Genomic DNA, 19,740 nt, shown 5'->3' with positions numbered 1-19,740 from the left:
GTTCCGTTTTTTGCGGAACAGATCTGGACCAGATCTGGACCCATTCATTTTCAATGGGTCCTGAAAAAAATCGGACAGCACAATGTGTCCGTTTCCGTTGTTCCGTTCCGCATGTCCGAAAAAATATAAAACATGTCCTATTCTTTTCCGCAAAAATCGGATCCTCGTACAATACAAAGTCAATGGATCCGCAAAAAACGGAAGACATTCGTATGTCATTACGTATGTCATCCGTTTTATACGGATTCCGTTCCTGGAAATTAAATCCTGCAAACAGAAACTTTTTTATTTAATTTTTTTTTCAAAGAAATCCAAACAACTTTATTTGATTATTGAAATTTATACATGTTTCCGTTTTTTGCGGATCCGCAAAAAACAGATGACATACGGATGACATACGGAAACATTTTCAGGAACAACGGATCCGCAAAAAAACGGACCGAAATTCAGGATATAGAAAAATACTGACGTGTGAATGTAGCCTAAGGCCTCGTTCACACTTCAGTGTTTGGTCAGTGATTTCCATCAGTGATTTGTGAGCCAAAACCAGGTGCAGCTCTAAACATAGAACAGGAGCAGATCTTTCCCTTCAACCTAATGTCTATGGAGGCTCCACTTCTGGTTTTGGCTCACAAATCACTGATGGAAATCACTGACCAAACACTGAAGTGTGAACTAGGCCTTAGAGTCCACACCTGGCATTGGCTTCACAAACTGCATCAGAACAGCGAGTTTGGGAGCATCCTTAGCTCTGTATCAAAATACACTGACCAAGGCAGTGAGGTTGATGGTCACCCCTTACCACACAGCATCCAGGGCACATGCCCCTTCACACTCAGCTACACACCTGTATATTGGATGAGAATATGTTAACCACTTATTTATAAGGCTTAGGCCTCATGCACACAAACATATTTTCTTCCCGTGTCCGTTCCGTTTTTTTTTTGCGGATAGGATGCGGACCCATTCATTTCAATGGGTCCATAAAAAATGAGGACAGCACGCCGTGTGCTATCCGCATCCGTATGTCCGTACTGTAGCCCCGCAAAAAAAATAGAGCATGTCCTAATCTTGTCCGTTTTGCGAACAAGGATAGGCATTATTACAATGGATCTGCAAAAAAAAATAAACGGATGCCTCCTGTATTGAGAGTTGAGCACATGGTGAGGAGAGGCAGTTGTGTATTTGGTATACACCACGTGTCCTTAGTGTTACTTTCCTGTTTAGATAAATGTGCAATTCAAATTTGTGCAAACTTGTTGAAGGCCCCAAACTAAGGGCTCTTTCACACTTGCGGCAGGACGGATCTGGCAGGCTGGTCTCCCTGTCGGATCCGTCCTTCCGCTGTTTCGCCGCTCTGTCCCCATTGACTATAATGAGGACGGGGGCTGAGCTCCGGCGCAGCACGGCAGTGCACGGTGAAAGCCGCCGGACTAAAAAGTCGGACATGCAGGACTTTTTAGTCCTGCGGCTTTCGCCGTGCTGCCCCGGAGCTCAGCCCCCGTCTCCATTATAGTCAATGAGGACGGAGCGGCGGTCCGGCGGCTCGGCGAAACAGCGGAAGGACGGATCCGACAGGGAGACCAGCCTGCCGATCCGTCCTGCCGCAAGTGTGAAAGAGCCCTAAGACTACTTTCACACTGACGTTTTGGTTTCCGTTTGTGAGATCTGTCATGGGCTCTCACGAGCGGTCCAAAACGGATCAGTTTTGCCCTTATGCATTCTGAATAGAAAAGGATCCGCTCAGAATGCATCAGTTTGCCTCCGTCCAGTCTCCATTCCGCTCTGGAGGCGGACACCAAAACGCTGCTTACAGCATTTTGTTGTCCGCCTGACAATGCGTAGGCAAACGTTTTCACTGACACAATCTGGCACAATAGAAAACGTATCCGTCCCCCATTGACTTTCAATGGTGTTCAAGACGGATCCATTTTGGCAATGTTAAAGATAATACAAACGGATCCATTCTGATGGGATGCATGCGGTTGCATTATCGGTGCGGATCCATCTGTGCAGATCCATGACGGATCTGCACCAAACGCGAGTGTGAAAGTAGCCGTAACTGGAAGACATTTAGTAGGACTCTTACACCACTTTGGAGTAAACAGAATTTCCAGTTCAGTGAGCACCACACTGCAGCTTACTTGGCAACATGAACAAGTCTATCCACAGAAGGGAGGAGAGTGTGGTGCTCAAAGGGCATCGCCATATATATTTTTTCAGATGTGGGCACAACCTTTTTCCTGAGACCCCACCCCTTCTGTGTATGCCCCCTACCCCTTTCATGATGTGTCCTCTGTGCCCTGTGCGGGGGATTTACCAACTCCTCAGGAGGTCTTCCGTGTTTCCAGGAACTTCCCGGATGTTCCAGAAGGGTAGGCAAGTTTGTACTATAGATATAATAACATTTACATACATACCTACTCACAAACACTTACTTACTAGTGTTGGGCACGAATATTCGAATCCCGAATATTAATCGCGAATATCGGCACTTTGAGAATTCGTGAATATTTAGAATATAGTGATATACAGTATATTCGTAATTTCAAATATTCTAGATTTTTTTTTCATCAGTAACCTCCCTTCTTGCTTGTGGGCCAATGAGAAGGCTGCAATATCTTTGTCTGAGCTTAGCAACATCCCTAGCAACCAATAGGAAAGCTGCCCCTTACTATCACTTAAATGGGTCCGCAAATCCGGAGATGCGGAATGGTGCGGAATGGAACCATGAAACGGGAACCCTATGGAAGCACTTCGGAGTGCTTCCGTGGTGTTTCGTCCCGTACTTCCGTTCCGCAAAAAGATAGAACATGTCCTATCTTTTTGCGATCTGCTGCGGCTGCCCCACGGACTGTGCTCGTGTATTGCGGGCCGCACACGCCAGTGTGAAAGAGGCCTTACTTAGTGTGATAGGTTCTGCTGTACATGCAGACCTGATAAAATATTCGCATCATTAGTGCCGATTAGCGCAATCGCGAATGTATTTGAGCACTCTAACTGCATATAAAGCTCTTGTAATGTTCTGCCGTGCCCACCATTTTCTGCAGTCTCAGGAAACTTCTAGCAGCTTGAAAAATGTAGCAAAAGTGACCTATGCCTGTATTGCATGTGCATTACGCGAATATTACATTGTCGATTTTTCGCAATCAGAAAATAATCTCAAATTCGCGAATATATGACGAATATTCACCCAAATATTTGTGAAATATTGCAAATTCAAATATAGCCCCTGCCGCTCATCACTACTCACTACATGCCTATATATGTGGTCATTAGTGATGAGCGGCAGGGGCAATATTCGAATTTGCAATATTTTTCAAATATTTGGGCGAAAATTTGAGAATTTGTGATTATTTTCTTGATTGCGAAAATTGGCAGAGTAATATTCGCGTAAAGCACACGGAATACAGGCGTAGGTCACTTTTGCAAAATTTTTCAAGCTGCTAGAAGTTTCCTGAGACTGGAGAAAATGGTTGGCACGGCAGAACATTACAATAGCTTTATATTCAGATAGAGTGCTCCAATATATTCACAATTGCGCAAATCGTCAATTAATGATGCGCATATTTTTGAACAATACGTGCAACTTCACAACTAGGACACAGAGTAAGCCATATTGAAAACAAAATGGCAGAATATGCAGGTGCGCATAATACATTGGTAGACGCACATAAATCCCAAGAAGATGACATCATAGCCATTAAAGCAAAAATAACTGATCTGGAGGATCGCTCCAGACGGAACAATGTTAAATTCAGGGGAATCCCAGAATCAGTATCCCCAGTAGAACTGTCCAAATACCTACAGAATCTGATGCAAACTCTGCTTCCTGAAGCGTCTCCACTAGATCTGACAGTAGACAGAGCACATAGGCTCCCAAAGCCTAAAACCATCCCTGAAAATAGACCAAGAGATGTACTAGCTCGCATCTATTTCTACCATATAAAGGAGGAAGCTATGCCTGCGGCAAGAAAACGGAAATCACTACCAGTCCCATACACTCAAATAACCCAATTCACCGATCTTTCACAAGCAACTATACAAGAAAGAAAGAAATTTCAAGCGATTACTTCTTGTCTAAGAGAAAACAAGATTCCTTATAGATGGGGCTTCACTGCTCAATTAATAATACACAGAGAAGGAGCGACTCACATGATACAAAGCACAGACCAAGGCCAGAAACCACTTAAACAGTGGCATCTCGACACAGAAAATCCGAATCCTACAAAGAAAAAGAAAGGAATACCAAACATACAAGAAGAATGGAACCAAGCTTCACATGAACCTGATTCCAACAAGAATTGGAGGTCAAAATAGTCCACAATGACTAACCCCACACACCTGCCGATCGTCCAGATCGATTTCTCTGTTCCCTTACACTAAGTAGGGCTTGTTTGCTTGTTCTCTTCTCTCTTGTAGTCCTCTTTTTTGTTATCCTTTTTTTTTTTACATCCACTTAGGTCTTCCTTTCAGCACACCCATACTACATCTGAGAAGACTCCTCTACAGCCTAGACTCCTGCGGATATGTTTAAAACATGCTGGACACAGACATCTAGAAACCTTCCTACGATACCACCTGAAGTACCAAAAGGAAGAAAGCTACCGTAAGCTTCACCTACATACACGTCATGACCCTTGAGACTTTCTCATTAAATGTTAAGGGACTCAACCACCCCTACAAGCGTGATTCGCTCTGGAAGGAGGCGAAGACAAACAAAGCAGATATCTGTGTCCAAGAGACACACTTGATACGCGAGGATGCTGCCAAATTGAAACACAAACAATATCCTCACGTATATCACTCATGCTCCAATACCAAAAAAGCTGCAGTTAGTATAGCAATTAGAAATACTCTGTCGTTTGAAGAGATCGGTGTGTTCAAAGATGAAGGGGGAAGGTTTCTGATTCTAGTCTGCAAATTAAACAACATTTACTACACCATATGCAACATATACTTCCCTAATACTTCCCAAATATCCTTTTTGAACGAGGTCAACAAAAAATTGGTTACAATTCAAAAAGGACAAGTATTTATATTTGGCGACTTTAATATGATCCAACGTTGGATGCAACAAGTAGGAGTAGGAGACCTTCTCCCACATTACGTTCATGGTTAATGAATCATGACTTATATGATTCATGGAGATGTGTTAGCGCTAATGATAGAGACTATACCTTTTTTTCAACACGCCGTAACAAATACACAAGAATAGATTACTGCTTAATGACCAGACATTCCCTACAACCAGTATATAAAGCACAGATCGGACAGATACCATGATCGGACCATGCAGCTGTCTTTATCACAAAAAAAAGAGAAAGCTATGCAAAACTCAGATAAGGAGCATAAAGAACTACCTAATCACAAATAAAGAAATACAGCTTTCCCTGAAAAAAGACATCCAGGATTACTTTAAAATGAATGACCTTCCTGAAATGAATAGATTCACACTCTGGAATGCTCACAAGGCTTATATTAGAGGCCTATTAATAAAATACAGTGCCCATTATAAAAAGGAAAAACAGAAAAACTAAAAGAAAAATTAGAAGCCTTAAAAAAAAGGTGAAAACAAATACAAAATAAACACCAACCCACAGGTTTTAACTCTCAGAACAAAATTAAGAGATGAAATCCGTTCTATACTATTGGATGACTATGAACATTGTATTACAAGACCTAAGTTACAATATTATAGTCAAAATAAAAAAGCCTCCTCATTTATGGCAAACCGAGTCAAAAATTTGGGAAACAAGACCAAAATAGCATACTTAACAAGATTAACAGATAATAATGAAATATATAACCCTCAACATATTACAAATTATTTCTGCGAATATTATAAATCACTATACAATCTCAAAGATGGAAATATTAAACAAATCTTAAACTCTAAAAAACTTCCTACCATACCTGCTCACCTATTAGAGGAGCTTAACGCCCCCTTTACTAAACAAGAAGTGTCCAGGACCATTGATTCCTTAAAGCTTAAAAAAGCCCCTGGACCCAATGGTTTTTCTAATGAGTACTATAAAAATTACTCAGACCTACTATGCCCTTACTTACTAGAACTATTTAGGCTACATTTACACTTGCGCTAGGTGCGGATCCGTCTGGTATCTGCACAGACGGATCCGCACCTATACATGCAAACAATGGTATCCGCTCAGTGATTCAAGTTAGAATATACTAAGAACTGTGTACATAACTGCCCCCTGCTGCCTGGCACCACCAGATCTCTTACAGGGGGCTGAGATCCGCAAAATTAACCCCTCAGGTGCCGCACCTGAGGGGTTAATTGTGCGGATCTCAGCCCCCTGATCGGGTGCTGCCAGGCAGCAGGGGCCAGACCCCCCATCCTTCCCCAGTATTAAAAGCATTGGTGGCCAGTGCAGCCCCCCCCTCCCTCCCCAGTATTAAAAGCATTAGTGGCCAGTGCGGCCCCCCCTCCCTCCCTCCCTAGTATTAAAAGCATTGGTGGCAGTGGCCACAGGCTAACAACCCCCCTCCCCCCATCATTGGTGGCAGCGGAGCGGCATTTCCGATCGGAGTCCCAGTTTAATCGCTGGGGCTCCGATCAGTTACCATGGCAGCCAGGGCGCTACTGCAGTCCTAGCTGCCATGGTTACTTAGCGTATACTTACCTGCGCTGTCTGTGGCCGTCTGGCGCTCCTCCTACTGGTAAGTGACAGGTCTGTGCGATGCGGGGTTGTTAGCCTGTGGCCACTGCCACCAATGCTTTTAATACTGGGGAGGGAGGGAGGGGGGGGCCGCACTGGCCACTAATGCTTTTAATACTGGGGAGGGAGGGGCCGCACTGGCCACCAATGCTTTTAATACTGGGGAGGGAGGGGGGTCTGGCCCCTGCTGCCTGGCAGCACCCAATCAGGGGGCTGAGATCCGCACAATTAACCCCTCAGGTGTGGCACCTGAGGGGTTAATTGTGCGGATCACAGCCCCCTGTAAGAGATCGGGTGCTGCCAGGCAGCAGTTATGTACACAGTTCTTAGTATATTTTAACTTGAAGCGTCCCCATCACTATGGGAACGCCTCTGTGTTAGAATATACTGTCGGATCTGAGTTTTCACAATCTAACTCAAATCCGATGGTATATTCTAACATAGAGGTGTTCCCATGGTGATGGGGACGCTTCAAGTTAAAATATACCATCGGATTGGAGAAAACTCCGATCTGATGGTATATTAATAGGGACTCCTGACTTTACATTGAAAATCAATGGGGGACGGATCCGTTTACAATTGCACCAATATTGTGTCAATGTAAACGGATCCGTCTTCATTGACTTACATTGTAAGTCAGGACGGATCCGTTCAGCTCCGCACCGCCAGGCGGACATCAAAACGCTGTCCGTCTCCAGAGCGGAATGGAGGCGGAACGGAGCCAAACTGATGCATTCTGAACGGATCCTTATCAATTCAGAATGCATTGGGGCTGAACTGATCCATTTAGGGCCGCTTGTAAGAGCCTTGAAACGGATCTCACAGGCGGACCCTGAAACGCCAGTGTGAAAGTAGCCTTAACCATGCTTTAGTAACACATTGAAACAGGAAAAAATGCCTTCTCTGCTTCTATCTTTGGACGAAGAGAAGTCATTTGATACAATACACTGGGGGTATATGTTCTCTACTCTTGAGCAATTTGGTCTTAGTGGCCCCATCCTGAGAGGAATTCAGGCCCTATATTAAAACCCTACAGACAGAGTACTGACAAATGGTATGCTTTCCTCCCCTTTCTCTATGACAAATGGCACCCGCCAAGGTTGCCCTCTCTCCCCTATATCATTTATCTTAGCCTTGGAACCCTTTGCTGACTACATTAGGTCCACATTAGAGATAACCGGCATAAAAATAGGTAATATAGCCCTTAAAATAGGTCTCTTCGCAGACAATATACAGTAATCTGTATAGCAGACCCTATCAGATCCATGGAAAAATACACTCTTTGATACATAAATTTAACTCATTATCATATTATAAAGTAAACAACACAAAATCTTTAATGTTAGGCATGAACATACCCTACAATAAAAAAAATCATAATACAATCTACTTTCCCATATGGATGGCAAGATAATAGCATCCCATATCTGGGCATAAATCTTTGCTACCCTATGGAGAATATGAAAAAAAAAAATTACTTCAATTCTTTAATACTCAAACTACAAAAAGATCTCAATCATTTGAGCTCTTATGAGGTTTCATGGTGGGGTACACTCGTATTATATAAAATGATAATATTACCCAAAATCTTATATCTTTTTCGTACCATCCCTTCACATATCCCAAGATATCTAATACAAAAACTCCAATGCCAACTTAGTAGATTTATATGGGCTAATAAACACCCAAGAATAGCAACCGGTATCCTAGCTAGGCATGGGGGTTTGGGAATGCCTGATATAATATTATATCACATGGCGACTATATTAAAACCAATCCAGAGCTTGGTGGTATCCCACAAAAGATAAGCTGTAGGTAGACATAGAAAACAATATAATTAAACATAAAGACCTACGTTCTACACTACTGGCCTCGTTAATAGGCAAAATAAAAAACTTCCCAAAAATTCTCCCTACAATGAAAGCTACTATCCATCCAAGCATGGAAGTCCTACATCACAACTTGTTCTTACCTTCCAACTAAAAAAACACTAGATATCCCACTCCAGGTTCTAGAACTATATATTCCAGATCTAACATTACTGACCTGGGTCCAAGCAGGACTATGCCATATTCGAAACCTATACAATGGGAAAACATTACACAACTTCCTTTTCCTACAGAACAAATATCAGCTGGACAAAGCAGACTTATATAAATATCTACAAATCCGTACTTTTCTGTATAATAATTCCCTCACTTCGCTCACAATCCCACCTCAAACATATACATTCTTGACAAACCAAATTGGTGCTACCTGGAAAGGGATTAAGATGTTTTACCTCCAATTCTCAGAACCATATATGGACTACCATTTTTCCCATATAAAAAAATGGGAAAAAGACTTGAATTTAGACATCTCGGTCTTTCAATGGAAAAAAGCATACATAACATCAATACGCAGTTCGTCATGTACTGAACATCACAAGGCGTACTCTAAATTAATATATAGATGGTATTAGACACCTTACAGATTGTCCAAGATATATGAAAACTCGTCCAATATGTGTTGGAGAGGCTGTGGCCAAGTAGGCACTCTTACTCATATATTTTGGGAATGCCTGTTTGTCAATGACTTATGGGAAAGAATTAAAAACTTAATCCATTCGGTAACAGCGGAGAAACTCCCCTTCAGACCAGAAATATTCCTTTTAAGGTTAAATATAGACTCTCTCCCAATATCCCCAAAAACCATAATAGGCCACATACAGCCACCCTTCAAGGTATTGCACAAAATTGGAAAACGGCATCAATCCCTCCTATATCTCAGATAATCGGAAAAGTAAACATAAACTGAAGATTTGAAAAGATGATCGCACATAGCAACAATAGATCTTCCAAATACCCCAAAACTGGGGCGCTATGGTGGTCTTCTCCTTATGGGGCACTATTAGATACCTAGTTCCCCATAATTGCTTTCCTATTAATGACCTAGTGGAATTTCAGTTCCTAGTTCCAATTTCTTTATATTATTTTCTCTTTTATCCATGAGACTCAAGTTTATACAACTCTGTATATGGATATGTTATTTTACACATATGTAAAACTGCCTGTAAGGTGGTTCACTAATAATTATGGTCATTTAACTTATGTCCAATCATTACTTCTTTTCTCTTCTTTTTCAAGTGTCAAATGTGCAAAAACAATTTTTCTTTATTCTTCTTTGCCTGCGTTAACCAGCAGGATATGTTACATTTCAGTTTTGACAAAATACCAATAAAGAAATATTGAAAAGGAAAAGTAATTTAGAGTATTCGCGAATACGAATATTTAGCACTATATTCAAAATATTCGCAAATTCTCAAAGTGGCAATATTCGCGATTAAAATTCGCGATTTGAATATTTGTGCCCAACACTAGTGGTCATATGCATGGACAGCACACTTCCTATGCACTGATAGGAGGGGAGAGAAATACAGTGCACTACAAAGTATGCAGCATTTTTTATTCCCCCCCTAAATACAGGTTTTAGTGCTAGGCCGGGTCCATAAGAGCGTTATCACATTCTGAACAGAAGTGCCGGATTCTGCATATCACTAAACCAGACTCCATAGACTACAACTGGGTCCATTCAGTTTCCGTTTTTTACCAGACAAAAAAGTCCTGCATGCAGAGAGTGGGGGCGTTACATCTGTAATTCAGGAAAATCACTAGAACAGCAAAAAATAAATAGTTAATTATTCAGCAAAAATACAAATGGAACAAATACCAATGAAAAACAGACAACTCATAGAGAAATACAGACCAAAAAACGGATTCAATATGGGTCTAATAGCGGAAGAAATTGTAAAAAAAACAAAGGTCCCCATTGCGCATCCGAATTTAATCTGTATTTTGCGACAGGTGTGTGAATGAACCCTACACTACATTTATCCCCCCCCCCCCAATAAAATTAACACACCACCAAAGAAGGCCAGGAAACAGAGACCGGTGGACCATGGAAATGTGACTACAAAGCACCAGGGGATTGGTAGGTGCAACTTTTTTATGCAAGAATGAAACTCACTGCAAAAGTTATATGATTTCATGCAGGTTTGTCGGATTAGCTATGGAGTATGACACACAGATCCAAGAGTAGATTCCTACAGTGCCTTAGTTGATAAGAGGGATGACACGTGAGGCACCTCCATATTTCTGTTTTGAACATCACTGTTCCAGAGGTTGACTAATGATCTCTTATAATAATAACCTTCCTGTACAGAGGGAGCGTACAGTAAGTGTGTGGCGGACTGGTTAGACCTGCCCTGAGAGGTTTCCTTCTTTCTCTTGCAGGCCAAAAATATTTATCTTTGAGAGTCTGAGACCATTAGTTAACAATAACCTAATCTAATTTACCATCTAAACCTTTACATAATGCATCACACTGTACATCATGTACACCGCAGATTAATGTCAGCCAAACCCGTCGATATCACCAAGATCATGGTCCAGATTTACTAATCCTAAAGATGAAGTAAGATTAGACCAACTGTCTAGACCTGCACCAGATCTATCACAGGGGCTCAGGCCGAATGATAAATGTGGTGCAGGGATTCACACTTTTCTCTGACTCTAGACCAACTATTGGTTGGTTTACTTTGAGAAATAATTTTATGCCAGAATTGTGGCACAATTTTGATGCCAACTGGTGCATCTTAGACCCCACCCCCCATTGAAAAGCCTCACCACTTTTTATACAGATTTAAGACACAGGCACATTAGTAAATCTGGGCTAATGTGTATGGGGCCTCCATAGTCTCCACCCATGGCAGACATCTGAGTAGAGAAGGTTTGGGCTGTTGTGTTTCAACATGTCTGATCATTTTGTTCTGTTCTTTTTCTGCCATTTTAAGACCTTTGTTATGAAGCCATCAGCCAGAAATATAAATCTTTAGGTCATCCTTCTGGTCAGCCATTTCTATAGATGGTCATAGACCTGAGATTTTAGTTAGGCTAGTTTCACACAAGCAGTAAGAGATCCAGCAGGCTATTCCTGCAGAGAACAGCCTGACGGAACCAGGCGCGTAGCTATAGGGGGTGCAGAGGTAGCAGTCACTACCGGGCCCTGGAGTCTGAGGGGGCCCAAAGACCCTTGTGCCACATGAGAAGGCGCAGGTATAGAAAGTGTGTGCTAGGAGGGCTCTGTTATAGATTTTGCACTGGGGCCTAGAGTCTTCAGGTTACACCTCTGGCTGGAGGGAATGGGTAAGGTCAAGAATTTGGCATGGTGAGGGGGTCCTTTCAAGTTTTGCCTCAGTTTAAGGAGGGCTATGTGCTCCCTGCCCAAGCTGAACTCTTGAAGCAGGGCCCACAAGCCTTTAGCTACACCTCTGGCGGGAACTCTCTGGATCCGCCACTGCTGGAGAGTACGAGAATGCCCACCAGCCCCATTAACTGTAATGGTGTCCATTGGATATCCGGCCGCTACCTGGAAAGTATGCCAGGATTCGGACAGAAAATTAACCGCTGCCCGCCGAGGTCTTTATCCAGATGATTCCCAGCATTGTATGCTGGAACAGCCTGCCGGAAGGCTGTACTGCATATGTGCAAGTAGCCTTATCTGATCGAGCTGAACTCTACACCATCTGTCTAGAGGCCGAGCCCAACTGTCCCCTATATATAGGCTTGTACAAAACATGGAAATTTACCTTTCCTTTACCCTTGATAAGCAGCGTGACATGTCAGGTAGATACTTATCTCCCTCCCTTGAAATAATGGGGCAGATTTACTAATCCTGGCTAAACTTGTAACCGAGACCGTCTAAAGATGCGCCAAATTTATTAAAATGGCTCATCGTGGATGATAAATTTGGAGCATCTTTACCCACTGGTCTAATTTTACACCACCCATTGTCCAATGTTTTGGAAAGCCCGCCGAACATTTCACTCTAGCCTTCTGAGACCAAGTATGGCCTCATGTCTGTCTTAAGCTTTAGTTATATCATTTACTACCCCCCCATATGGAATTGTCACCCATCTTTCCCAGACAAATAATTATACAAGCAAACCCCCAAAGCCTAATAACCACACGAGGGTCCCTACACACATGAATGTGGTGTTTGTCTCACACACACAGTTTTTGCGATGATTTTTGGGGCAGTTTTGTGGTGGTTTTTACACACTTGGGGAAATTTATTAAAATTTGGTGCAAAGGAGAACTGACTTAGCAACCAATTAGATTCCACCTTTCATTTTCTAAAGGAAAAATACAAGGTGGAATCTGATTGGTTGCTGTAGGCAACTATGGCTACTTTCACATCAGCGTTTTCATTTCCAGTATTGAGATCCGGCAGAGGATCTCAATACCGGAGAAAAACGCTTCAGTTTTTTCCCCATTCATTGTCAATGGAGACAAAACTGAACAAAACCGGAACAAAGTGCGCCAGAATGCATTCCATTTGGTTGCATTCCCATGCAAGCAGCGTTTTTGTGTGTGTCACGGGATACAGATCAAATGGAAAAAAAAACGGATCCGGCGCTCATTGGCTTACAAAGGTTTTAGAGGCATTAATTTTTGAGATAATACAACCGATCTGTTCATAACGGTTTCTTCCGTTTGTATTATCCTAACGGAAGCGTTTTTGCTGATCTCTGCCTGATCCAGCAAAAATACAGATGTGAAAGTAGCCTAAGGGCTCATGCACACGACCGTATGTATTTTGCGATCCTAAAAACATTGATCCGCAAAAAAAAAACTGATGACATCTGTGTGACATCCGTATTTCATCTTTTTTTGGCGGATCCATTGTAACAATGCCTGTCCTTGTCCGCAAAACAGACAAGAATAGGACATGTTCTAATTTTTTGTGGAACGGACATGCAGAGATACAGAAACGGAATGCACACGGAGTCATTTCAGGTTTTTTTTGCGGACCCATTGAAATGAATGGTTCCACATTCTTTTTTCATCAGTTTTTATCCAGCTCCCCCAGTGAGGGACATTTATCTAGTCTGGCATTCCCATACACCATTCTTGATCCCTGTGCACCACAGTAAGATGCGCCTAATTTATTATGTCACATAGCGAGCTTTCGAGACATCACCAGTCTCTTCATCAGGCGTACTACAAGAATATATGAAGAAACAGCAATATATATATAATAAGAACAGAGGCATGGGGGGGAATGAATGGACATTTGAAAAATAACAGAACATATCAAAGATCTTGAGAATGAGTCCTTAATTATCTTACAGATAAGGGGTGTGAAAGTTTTATGGTCTCTAAATTGATGCTATCTCAGAGACCTAATGCCCCGACTATGTCTATAGAAGACTCTTTAGATCTTGTAGTGTGTCATAAATCCCAGGGACAAATTCAGTCCAGTATTCAAAGTGTCAAGCAGTGTTATACATTTGTATTCCCAAATTCTTCTAGCTTTTTGGGATTTGAAGTTACCTTTTAATATGAGAACTTTCATGTGTTCTTCATTGTGTCCTGGGCTACAGAAATGCTCAGCCACAGTAAAGTGTAGCTTCTTCTCTTTAATCGTGTGGCGGTAGGACCTCATCCTTGCATTGAGTCTCTGTCCTGTTTCTCCAACAGGACATTTAGTGCAGAGAATCAGATAAACAACATTAGATGTAGAATGTCCCAGGGATCCTATAGTCCTGCTGTGTGTTGGGGATCCGGATCTTCTCTGCTGTCATTATATGGGAACAGGTTTTGCATCTTCTTATATTACAGGGATGGGTTCCTTTTTCTGTGGTACATGGCCTTGAACTTGATCATATCAGAATATTCCTTAGATTAGGAGGTTGTCGGTAAGCTAGTAAGGGGGGATCTGGGAAGATTGTTTTTAGTCGATCATCCTTACATAGGACATGATGTAATTTTTTGGGCAGTTTTCCTCAGTACCTCTAGTTGTAGGTCACAACCAGAGGTATGCGCTGGTTCTGTTTCTTTTCATTGTATTGGAGAAGTTGACTTCTGGGGATCTTGGTGGCTCTTGTGATCTGATCTTCAATTGAAGCAGGATGATCGCCCTGGTGTAAAAGTATCCTTTTCAGATATTGTAAATGCTCATCCCTGTCTGATGGGATGGAGCAGATTTGGTTATATTGGGTGGCTTGACTATAGAGGATGGACTTTTTAAAAGGTTTGGGGTGGAAGCTGTCCCATTTGAGGTATGTAGGTGGATCAATAGGTTTTCGATACAGGGATGTCTGTATTGAGCCGTCCTAAAGTTTTATGGTGGAGTCCAGAAAGCTGACTTCTGTGTGTGAATAGCTGAGGGTCAGGTTTATGGTGGGATGGAATTTGTTAAATTGTTCATGAAATTTTCAAGATTATTAGAATGTCATCAATGAAACGGAAGTAGGCCAAGGGTTTTTTGGGGCAGGATACCAAAAAGTAATTTTGCAGTTTTGCCATGAACAGATTTGCATATTGCGGTGCCATTTTACTGCCCATGGCGGTCCCAGTGCCCTGTAAATATATCTCCTTGTCAAAAGAGAAATAGTTATGGGTGAGGATGAATTTGGTCAGTTGTAGTACAGACTGTGAGACGATCCCATTCGCCTCCAGGTATACTCGGCAAGCAGTTAATCCATCATCGTGTGGGATATTCGAATACAAGGATTCTACATCCATGGTGGCCAAGATTGTGCCTTTAGGGAGGGGACCTATGGTTGACAGTTTGTTCAATAAGTCAGTGGTGTCCAGAAGATAACTTGTGTTCCTCACTAATGTTTTGAAGATGCCCTCTATCCAACCTGAGATTTTTTCAATGAGGGTTCCCACACCTGAAATGATCGGCCTTCCTGGATTCTCTGCTTTATGTATTTTGGGAAGCATGTAGAATACTCAGATCCTGGGATTCTCAGATACCAAGTCTAAAAGTTGCATGGATCCTGCAAGAAGACCCCTGATGACCTTTTTTAACTTTCTCAAATATTTTTGAGTTGGGGCTCCCTCCATTTTGATATAGTATCGTGTGTCTGTGAGTTGTCGGTGTGCTTCTTCTACATAGTCCAAAGTGTTCAAAAGGACTATAGCGCCACCTTTATCTGCAGGTTTTATGGTGATTCCTTTGTTGTTTTTTAAGGTTTGAATCGCCCTCCTTTCCTGCATGCTGATGTTGAATGTTTCTGTAGTACGCCTGAGGAAGAGACTGGTGATGTCTCGAAAGCTCGCTATGTAACATCATTACTTCAATTTGGTTAGCCATTAAAAGGTATCAAACCTACAATACTCTTATTTTGATTATCTTAATAAGAGCACTAAACTAGTGCAGGTAAAGAACAGGTCACCTGCTGTCTGTGTGAACGTGAACAGGAGGATCCAGAGTGCGCTGCGCAGTGTTATCTCTGTTACCACTTTGACCTTTACAAACCTGTAGTGGAATGTTTTGTTTGTTTTTATACAAATTCTTAAAGGTACAGTACTATACCCCAGTACTATACACCAGTACTACAGTATATACCAGTACTATACGCCAGTACTACACACCATTACTATTCACCAGTACTACACACCAGTACTATATAGTGGTACTATACCCCAGTACTATACCCCAGTACTATACACCGGTACTATACCCCAGTACTATATACCGGTAGTATACACCGGTACTATACCCCAGTATTATACACCAGTACTTCACACCAGTACTATATAGTGGTTACTATACACCAGTACTATATACCAGTAATATACACCAGTACTATATACCAGTAATATACACCAGTACTATATACCAGTAATATACACCGGTACTACACTCCAGTACTACACTCCAGTACTATACACCGGTACTATACCCCAGTACTATACCCCAGTACTATATAACAGTACTATACACCGGTACTATACCCCAATACTACACACCAGTACTATACACCGGTACTATACACCAGTACTATACACCAGTACTATACACCGGTACTATACACCGGTACCATACACCAGTACTATACACCAGTACTGTACACACCCATACTAAACACCAGTGCTATACACCAATGCTATACACCAGTACTATACACCAGTATTACACACCAGTACTATTCACCAGTGTTATACACTAGTGCTATACATCAGTACTATAGCCCAGTGCTAAACACCAGTGCTATACACAAGTACTATACCCCAGTGCTAAACACCAATACTATACACCAGTGCTATACACCAGTACTATACCCCAGTACTATACACCAGTGCTATACCCCAGTGCTATACACCAGTACTATACACCAGTATTACACACCAGTACTATTCACCAGTGTTATACACTAGTGCTATACATCAGTACTATAGCCCAGTGCTAAACACCAGTGCTATAAACCAGTACTATACCCACCCCATACTATATCCCAGTACCACACACCAATACTATACATCAGTACTACACACACCAGTACTATACACCAGTGTTATAAACTGGTACTATACCCACCCCAGTACTATACACCAGTACCACACACCAGTACTATACACCAGTACTACACATACAAGTACTACACACACATACGCACACCGATCAGCCATAACATTAAAGGGCATCTGTCAGCAGATCTGTACCTTTGACACTGGTTGACCTGTTACATGTGCACTTGGCAGCTGAAGGCATCTGTGTTGGTCCCATGTTCATATGTGCCCGCATTGCTGAGAAAAGGGATGTTTTAATATATGCAAATGAGCCTCTAGGAGCAACAGGGGCGTTGGCATTACACCTAGAGGCTCTGCTCTCTCTGCAACTGCCGCTCTGTCTCCACTTTGTGAGTTGTGAATCCAACATATCTCAGAGATGTTCTATCAGACTGAGATCTTATGATTTTGGAGACCAAGTGATCACCCTAAAACTCTTGGCCATGTTCCTCAAACCATTCCTAAACAATGTTTGCAGGGTGGCAGGATGCATTATCCTGATGAAAGACATCACCTCCATTAGGGCTCATGCACATGAAAATATTTTTTATCTGCATTCAATTAGCATTTTTTGGGGGTCGGATGGTGTCCGCATCAGTAGGTCCATTCTGTGGCATCCGCAAATATATACCAACAAGGATAGGACTATTCTATAATGGGCCTGACGTTCCTGTTCAGCAAAATTCAGAAAGCACGCGACCAGTATCGTTTTTTGACTGCAAAACAGGCAACGGTCGTGTGCTTGAGCCATTAGGGAATACCGTCACCTTGAAGGGTTCGCCATCAATGGTTAGGTAGGTGGTACATGTCAACATAGTGTTCTGGTGAATGCCTGGACCCAAGATTCTCCAACAGAACATTGCCCAAGCACCAGGCTGCCTTATTTCCATATTGAATCCCCAGGTAGGTGACTCACAAACAAATATGGCCATCCACATGTTGTACAAGAATATGTGATTCATCTGAGAAGGCCTCCTTCTTCAATTGCTCCATGGTCCAGTTCAGATGCTCACATGTCCACTGTAGGTGCTTTCAGCAGTGGACAGTGGTCAGCGTCTGATCTGCCACTATGCAGCCCCACACTGTACAGTCAGATGTCCTGTACTCTGTAGTAGTCAGTATTAAAAGGGTTTCTCCAGGACAAAAAAAAGTGTCTGCTTTCAGCACCTCCCCTGTCTACAGGTTAAGTGAGGTGTTACAGTTCAGCCCCATTCACTTCAATGGAGCAGAGCAGCAACCCCAGACACAACCCATGGACAGGTGTGGATCCAGGGGCGCAGCTATAGTGGAAGCAGCCCAAACTCAGAAGGGGCCCACCCAGGAGGAGGACTATAATATGTATTGTCAGGGCCCCCTGAACATTAGTCTACAATGACATTATATACAGTGACATAAGATACAGTATATACGTGCAGGAAACAGATGGAGCGGCTGCCTGGGCTGGTCTGAGAGAACCATCTTGAGAGATGGGAAAACCCCATTAGCCTTCCTCTATGTGTAAGCAAGATTTACCGCTATGGACACTGCTTCTTTTACAATATCACACAGCATTAGGTCGCATGCACACGACCGTGGTGTGTTTTGCGGTCCGCAAATCGCGGATCCGCAAAACACGGATGGCGTCCGTGCGCGTTCCGCTATTTGCGGAATGTCACGGACAGCCTTCAATATAAATGCCTATTCTTGTCCGCAAAGCGCGGACAAGAATAGGACATGTTATATTTTTTTAGCGGGGCCACGGAACGGAGCAACGGATGCGGACAGCACACGGAGTGCTGTCCGCATCTTTTGCGGCCCCATTGAAGTGAATGGGTCCGCATCCGACCCGCCAAAACGGCATCTCGGATGCGGACCAAAACAAGGGCCGTGTGCATGAGGCCTTATACTGATTTATAATGCTGTGTGTCTCTGCATGACCTTACTGCTACAGAATTATACTGACATAATGCTGTCAGGGGCGGATTGGCCATATACCTTACAGGGAAATTTCCTGGTGGGTCGATGCCCAGGGGGCCGGCCAGTGGGAGTTTTTGGGGTAGTATTTTGTGATGCACTGTGGTATTTGGCCCTGTTGGGGTGGTATAATGTGCCACAATACGGTATTGCAGACCCTGCCTTCCATCAGTTTGGACCCAACAACAAAACGGGGCCACTTTTAGTATTTTTTCCAGGGCCACTTTAAGTTTCCAGTCCGCCCCTGGATGCTGTGTGATCCTGTGAAACAAGCAATGTCCATAACGGGGAATCACGCTACCGCATGGAGCCTGACCTCTGCACAGGACGCGCTCGTCTTTGTCAGCAGATTGTGCTACCGTGCATTTTCTAGCCTTCGCTCCCCACCCCATCAATGAGGCTCGGGCGCCCATGACCTTCTTTCTGGATCACCGGTTGTCTTTCATTGGACCACATTTGGTAAGTACTAACTTCTGCATACTGGGAACACCACACAGGACCCATTGGGGGTCAGTTTGGAACATTTTTATTCAAGTTTTTGGCGTTAAAAAAAAGGCGCAAGACCCCTTTTTTGCGATTTTTCAAACACCCGCGCAACAAACTCTTGTTGTAGGGGTCTCTGTTTAGGAGTGTCCGGGACATCGACCTCCGGAAACTTACTCGAGGTGCGCGCCTTGTATGTTATGGCAGATCTATGTGTATATACACACACACATTTATATACATTACACATCAATACATTTCACCTCACTGATAACATA

Source organism: Bufo gargarizans, chromosome 10 (genome assembly GCF_014858855.1).
Source record: "Bufo gargarizans isolate SCDJY-AF-19 chromosome 10, ASM1485885v1, whole genome shotgun sequence".
In the NCBI taxonomy this organism is placed as follows: Eukaryota; Metazoa; Chordata; class Amphibia; order Anura; family Bufonidae; genus Bufo; species Bufo gargarizans.
The sequence above is the reverse complement of the archived record's forward strand: the minus strand, read 5'-3'. Positions refer to the sequence as shown.